This window comes from Rana temporaria, chromosome 1, assembly GCF_905171775.1.
Source record: "Rana temporaria chromosome 1, aRanTem1.1, whole genome shotgun sequence".
Classification (NCBI taxonomy): domain Eukaryota; kingdom Metazoa; phylum Chordata; class Amphibia; order Anura; family Ranidae; genus Rana; species Rana temporaria.
The window spans coordinates 626,399,301-626,407,192 of NC_053489.1; positions in this window are offsets into that span (position 1 = coordinate 626,399,301).

Consider the following 7,892-nt stretch of genomic DNA (forward strand, 5'->3'; position numbering starts at 1 on the left):
AATTACGGTAGTGCCCTTTTTTGAGGCTGATGGGTAATTACGGTAGTGCCCTTTTTTAGACAGATGGGTAATTACGGCAGTGCCCTTTTTTAGGCTGATGGGTAATTACGGTAGTGCCCTTTTTTGAGGCTGATGGGTAATTACTATAGTGCCCTTTTTTTAAGGCTGATGGGTAATTACGGTAGTGCCCTTTTTTGAGGCTGATGGGTAATTACGGTAGTGCCCTTTTTTTAGACTGATGGGTAATTATGGTAGTGCCCTTTTTTAGACTGTTGGGTAATTACGGTAGTGCCCTTTTTTGAGGCTGTTGGGTAATTACGGTAGTGCCCTTTTTTGTGGCTGATGGGTAATTACGGTAGTGCCCTTTTTTGAGGCTGATGATTAATTACTGTAGTGCCCTTTTTTTTCACTGATGGGTATTTACGGTAGTGCCCTTTTTTGAGGCTGATGGGTAATTATGGTAGTGCCCTTTTTTTAGACTGATGTGTAATTACGGTAGTGCCCTTTTTGAGGCTGATGGGTAATTACGGTAGTGCTCTTTTTTGTGGCTGATGGGTAATTACGGTAGTGCCCTTTTTTGAGGCTGATGATTAATTACTGTAGTGCCCTTTTTTGAGGCTGATGGGTAATTACGGTAGTGCCCTTTTTTGAGGCTGATGGGTAATTACGGTAGTGCCCTTTTTTGAGGCTGATGGGTAATTACGGTAGTGCCCTTTTTTGAGGCTTATGGGTAATTACGGCAGTGCCCTTTTTTTAGACTGATGGGTAATTACGGTAGTGCCCTTTTTTGAGGCTGATGGGTAATTACGGTAGTGCCCTTTTTTGAGGCTGATGAGTATTTACGGTAGTGCCCTGTTTTAAGGCTGATGGGTAATTACGGTAGTGCCCTTGTTTGAGGCTGATGAGTAATTACGGTAGTGCCCTTTTTTGAGGCTGATGGCTAATTACGGCAGTGCCCTTTTTTTAGACTGATGGGTAATTATAGTAGTGTCCTTTTTTTAGACTGATGGGTAATTACGGTAGTGCCCTTTTTTGAGGATGATGGGTAATTACGGTAGTGCCCTTTTTTGAGGCTGATGGGTAATTACGGTAGTGCCCTTTTTTGAGGCTGATGGGTAATTACGGTAGTGCCCTTTTTTGAGGCTGATGGGTAATTACGGTAGTGCCCTTTTTTTAGACTGATGGGTAATTATGGTAGTGCCCTTTTTTTAGACTGATGGGTAATTACGGTAGTGCCCTTTTTTTGAGGCTGATGGGTAATTACGGTAGTGCCCTTTTTTGAGGCTGATGGGTAATTACGGTAGTGCCCTTTTTTGAGGCTGATGGGTAATTACGGTAGTGCCCTTTTTTGAGGCTGATGGGTAATTACGGTAGTGCCCTTTTTTGAGGCTTATGGGTAATTACGGCAGTGCCCTTTTTTTAGACTGATGGGTAATTACGGTAGTGCCCTTTTTTGAGGCTTGTGGGTAATTACGGTAGTGCCCTTTTTTGAGGCTGGTGGGTAATTACGGTAGTGCCCTTTTTTGAGGCTGATGGGTAATTACGGTAGTGCCCTTGTTTGAGGCTGATGGGTAATTACGGTTGTGCCCTTTTTTGAGGCTGATTGGTAATTATGGTAGTGCCCTTTTTTTAGACTGATGGGTAATTACATTAGTGGCCTTTTTTTAGGCTGAAGGGTAATTACGGTAGTGGCCTTTTTTTAGACTGATGGGTAATTACGGTAGTGCCCTTTTTGTAGGCTGATGGGTAATTACGGTAGTGGCCTTTTTTTAGGCTGATGGGTAATTACGGTAGTGGCCTTTTTTTAGACTGATGGGTAATTACGGCAGTGCCCTTTTTTTAGACTGATGGGTAATTACGGTAGTGCCCTTTTTTTAGGCTGATGGGTAATTACGGTAGTGCACTTTTATAGGCTGATGGGTAATTACGGCAGTGCCCTTTTTTTAGGCTGATGGATAATTACGTTAGTGCCCTTTATTTAGGCTGATGGGTAATTACGGTAGTGCCCTTTTTTTGAGGCTGATGGGTAATTACGGTAGTGCCCTTTTTTGAGGCTGATGGGTAATTACGGTAGTGCCCTTTTTTGAGGCTGATGGGTAATTACGGTAGTGCCCTTTTTTGAGGCTGATGGGTAATTACGGTAGTGCCCTTTTTTGAGGCTGATGGGTAATTACGGTAGTGCCCTTTTTTGAGGCTTATGGGTAATTACGGCAGTGCCCTTTTTTTAGACTGATGGGTAATTACGGTAGTGCCCTTTTTTGAGGCTTGTGGGTAATTACGGTAGTGCCCTTTTTTGAGGCTGGTGGGTAATTACGGTAGTGCCCTTTTTTGAGGCTGATGGGTAATTACGGTAGTGCCCTTGTTTGAGGCTGATGGGTAATTACGGTTGTGCCCTTTTTTGAGGCTGATTGGTAATTATGGTAGTGCCCTTTTTTTAGACTGATGGGTAATTACATTAGTGGCCTTTTTTTAGGCTGAAGGGTAATTACGGTAGTGGCCTTTTTTTAGACTGATGGGTAATTACGGTAGTGCCCTTTTTGTAGGCTGATGGGTAATTACAGTAGTGGCCTTTTTTTAGGCTGATGGGTAATTACGGTAGTGGCCTTTTTTTAGACTGATGGGTAATTACGGCAGTGCCCTTTTTTTAGACTGATGGGTAATTACGGTAGTGCCCTTTTTTTAGGCTGATGGGTAATTACGGTAGTGCACTTTTATAGGCTGATGGGTAATTACGGCAGTGCCCTTTTTTTAGGCTGATGGGTAATTACAGTAGTGCCCATTTTTTTAGGCTGATGGGTAATTACGGCAGTGCCCTTTTTTTTAGACTGATCGGTAAATACGGTAGTACCCTTTTTTGAGGATGATGGGTAATTACGGTAGTGCCCTTTTTTTAGACTGATGGGTAATTACAGTAGTGGCCTTTTTTGAGGCTGATGGGTAATTACGGTAGTGGCCTTTTTTTTAGACTGATGGGTAATTACGGCAGTGCCCTTTTTTTACACTGATGGGTAATTACGGTAGTGCCCTTTATTTAGGCTGATGGGTAATTACGGTAGTGCCCAATTTTAAGATGATGGGTAATTACGTTGGTGCCCATTATGGTAGTGCCCTTTTTTTAGACTGATGAGTAATTACGGTAGTGCCCTTTTTTGAGGCTGATGGGTTATTATGGTAGTGCCCTTTTTTTATAATGATGGGTAATTACAGTAGTGCCCTTTTTTTAGGCTGATGGGTAATTACGGCAGTGCCCTTTTTTTAGACTGATGGGTAATTGTGGTACTGCCCTTTATTTAGGCTGATGGGTAATTATGGTAGTGCCCTTTTTTTAGGCTGATGGGTAATTAATGTAATGCACTTTTATAGACTTATGGGTAATTACGATAGTGCCCTTTTTTTAGGCTGATGGGTGATTACGTTGGTGCCCTTTATTTAGGCTGATGGGTAATTACGGTAGTGGCCTTTTTTTAGACTGATGGGTAATTACGGTAGTGCCCTTTTTTGAGGCTGATTGGTAATTACGGGAGTGCCCTTTTTTAGACTGATGGGTAATTACGGTAGTGCCCTTTTTTGAGGCTGATGGGTAATTACGGTAGTGCCCTTTTTTTAGACTGATGGATAATTACGGCAGTGCCCTTTATTTAGGCTGATGGGTAATTACGGTAGTGCCCAATTTTAAGATGATGGGTGATTACGTTGGTGCCCTTTTTTAGGCTGATGGGTAATTACGGTAGTGCCCTTTTTAAGACTGATGGGTAATCACGGTAGTGCCCTTTTTTTGAGGCTGATTGGTAATTACAGTAGTGCCCTTTTTTTAGACTGATGGGTAATTACGGTAGTGCCCTTTTTTTAGGCTGATGGGTAATTGCAGTAGTGCCATTTTTTTAGGCTGATGGGTAATTACGGCAGTGCCCCTTTTAGAGGCTGATGGGTAATTACGGTAGTGCCCTTTTTTTAGACTGATGGGTAATTACAGCAGTGCCCTTTTTTTGGGCTGATGGGTAATTACTGTAGTGCACTTTTATAGGTTGATGGGTAATTATTGTAGTGCCCTTTTTTGAGTCTGATGAGTAATTATGGTAGTGCACTTTTTTTAGGCTGATGGGTAATTACGGTAGTGCCCTTTTTGAGGCTGATGGGTAATTACGGTAGTGCCCTTTTTTGAGGCTGATGGGTAATTACGGTAGTGCCCTTTTTTGAGGCTGATGGGTAATTACAGTAGTGCTCTTTTTTGAGGCTGATGGGTAATTATGGTAGTGCCCTTTTTTGAGGCTGATGGGTAATTATGGTAGTGCCCTTTTTTGAGGCTGATGGGTAATTACGGTAGTGCCCTATTTTTAGGCTGATGTAATGATTCGCGCCGTGCATAGACACTCCCCCTTGCTCAGGTGAACTGTCCAATCCCGAGCGAGGGGGAATGTCTATACGCAGTGCGGCGCCAATCATTACAGCTATTCAAAGCTGTAATGTTCCCGGCGCGTATTACACAGCCTGCCGTAGCGGGGATACAGGTAAGCAGGACATGGCTGGATATGGGGGGGAGACATGGCTGCATGGGGGGAGACATGGCTACATGGAGGGAGACATGGCTACATGGGGGAGACATGGCTGGATGGGGGGGGAGACATGGCTACATGGGGGGAGACATGGCTACATGGGGGGAGACATGGCTGGATGGGGGGACATGGCTACATGGGGGGAGACATGGCTGGATGGGGGGGGAGACATGGCTACATGGGGGGGATACATGGCTGGATATGGGGGGAGACATGGCTGCATGGGGGGAGACATGGCTGCATGGGGGGAGACATGGCTGCATGGGGGGGAGACATGGCTGCATGGGGGGAGTGCCTTTTTTTAGACTGATGGGTAATTACGGTAGTGCCCTTTTTTGAGGCTGATTGGTAATTACGGGAGTGCCCTTTTTTTAGACTGATGGGTAATTACGGTAGTGCCCTTTTTTGAGGCTGATGGGTAATTACGGTAGTGCCCTTTTTTTAGACTGATGGATAATTACGGCAGTGCCCTTTATTTAGGCTGATGGGTAATTACGGTAGTGCCCAATTTTAAGATGATGGGTGATTACGTTGGTGCCCTTTTTTAGGCTGATGGGTAATTACGGTAGTGCCCTTTTTAAGACTGATGGGTAATCACGGTAGTGCCCTTTTTTTGAGGCTGATGGGTAATTACAGTAGTGCCCTTTTTTTAGACTGATGGGTAATTACGGTAGTGCCCTTTTTTTAGGCTGATGGGTAATTGCAGTAGTGCCATTTTTTTAGGCTGATGGGTAATTACGGCAGTGCCCCTTTTTGAGGCTGATGGGTAATTACGGTAGTGCCCTTTTTTTAGACTGATGGGTAATTACAGCAGTGCCCTTTTTTTGGGCTGATGGGTAATTACTGTAGTGCACTTTTATAGGTTGATGGGTAATTATTGTAGTGCCCTTTTTTGAGTCTGATGAGTAATTATGGTAGTGCACTTTTTTTAGGCTGATGGGTAATTACGGTAGTGCCCTTTTTGAGGCTGATGGGTAATTACGGTAGTGCTCTTTTTTGAGGCTGATGGGTAATAACGGTAGTGCCCTTTTTTGAAACTGATGGGTAATAACGGTAGTGCCCTTTTTTGAGGCTGATGGGTAATTACAGCAGTGCCCTTTTTTTGGGCTGATGGGTAATTACTGTAGTGCACTTTTATAGGTTGATGGGTAATTATTGTAGTGCCCTTTTTTGAGTCTGATGAGTAATTATGGTAGTGCACTTTTTTTAGGCTGATGGGTAATTACGGTAGTGCCCTTTTTGAGGCTGATGGGTAATTATGGTAGTGCCCTTTTTTGAGGCTGATGGGTAATTACGGTAGTGCCCTATTTTTAGGCTGATGTAATGATTCGCGCCGTGCATAGACACTCCCCCTTGCTCAGGTGAACTGTCCAATCCCGAGCGAGGGGGAATGTCTATACGCAGTGCGGCGCCAATCATTACAGCTATTCAAAGCTGTAATGTTCCCGGCGCGTATTACACAGTCGGCGGTAGCGGGGATACAGGTAAGCAGGACATGGCTGGATATGGGGGGGAGACATGGCTGCATGGGGGGAGACATGGCTACATGGGGGGAGACATGGCTACATGGGGGGAGACATGGCTACATGGGGGGAGACATGGCTACATGGAGGGAGACATGGCTACATGGGGGAGACATGGCTGGATGGGGGGGGAGACATGGCTACATGGGGGGAGACATGGCTACATGGGGGGAGACATGGCTGGATGGGGGGACATGGCTACATGGGGGGAGACATGGCTGGATGGGGGGGGGAGACATGGCTACATGGGGGGGATACATGGCTGGATATGGGGGGAGACATGGCTGCATGGGGGGAGACATGGCTGCATGGGGGGGAGACATGGCTGCATGGGGGGAGACATGGCTGGATGGGGGGGAGACATGGCTGGATGGGGGGAGACATGGCTGCATGGGGGGGAGACATGGCTGGATGGGGGGGAGACATGGCTGGATGGGGGGGAGACATGGCTGGATGGGGGGAGACATGGCTGGATGGGGGGGAGACATGGCTGGATGGGGGGGGAGACATGGCTGGATGGGGGGGAGACATGGCTGGATGAGGGGGAGACATGACTGCATGGGGGAGACATGGCTGGATGGGGTGGAGACATGGCTGGATGGGGTGGAGACATGGCTGGATATGGGGGGACATGGCTGGATATGGGGGGAGACATGGCTGCATGGGGGGATACATGGCTGGATATGGGGGGACATGGCTGGATATGGGGGGAGACATGGCTGCATATGGGGGGACATGGCTGGATATGGGGGGACATAGCTGCATATGGGGGGACATAGCTGCATATGGGGGGGACATTGCTGGATATGGGGGAGACATGGCTGCATATGGGGGGACATGGCTGGATAATGGGGGGACATGGCTGCATATGGGGGGACATAGCTAGATATGGGGGGGACATGGCTGGATATGGGGGGACATGGCTGCATATGGAAGGGGACATGGCTGGATGTGGGGGGGACATGGCTACATATGGGGGACATGGCTGCATCTGGGGGGGAAATGGCTGCATCTGGGGGGGACATGGCTGCATCTGGGGGGGACATGGCTGCATTTGGGGACACATTTAAAAAAAGTATCGGTATTCGGTATCGGCGAGGACTTGAAAAAATGTATCGGTACTTGTACTCAGTCCTAAAAAAGTGGTATCGGGACAACCCTAGTAATTACGGTAGTGCCCTTTTATTTGAGGCTGATGGGTAATTATGGTAGTGCACTTTTTTTAGACTGATGGGTAATTACGGTAGTGCCCTTTTTTGAGGCTGATGGGTAATAACGGTAGTGCCCTTTTTTGAAACTGATGGGTAATAACGGTAGTGCCCTTTTTTGAGGCTGATGGGTAATTACGGTAGTGCCCTTTTTTGTGGCTGATGGGTAATTACGGTAGTGCCCTTTTTTGAGGCTGATTGGTAATTATGGTAGTGCCCTTTTTTTAGACTGATGGGTAATTATGGTAGTGCCCTTTTTTCATTGATGGGTAATTACAGTAGTGCCCTTTTTTTAGACTGATGGGTAATTACAGTAGTGCCCTTTCTTTAGACTGATGGGTAATTACGGTAGTGCCCTTTTTTGAGGCTGATGGGTAATTACGGTAGTGCCCTTTTTTGAGGCTGATGGGTAATTACGGTAGTGCCCTTTTATTTGAGGCTGATGGGTAATTACGGCAGTGCCCTTTTTTAGGCTGATGGGTAATTACTGTAGTTCACTTTTTTAGGCTAAAGGGTAATTACGGTAGTGCCCTTTTTTGAGGCTGATGGGTAATTACGGTAGTGCCCTTTTTTCAGGCTGATGGGTAATTACGGTAGTGCCCTTTTTT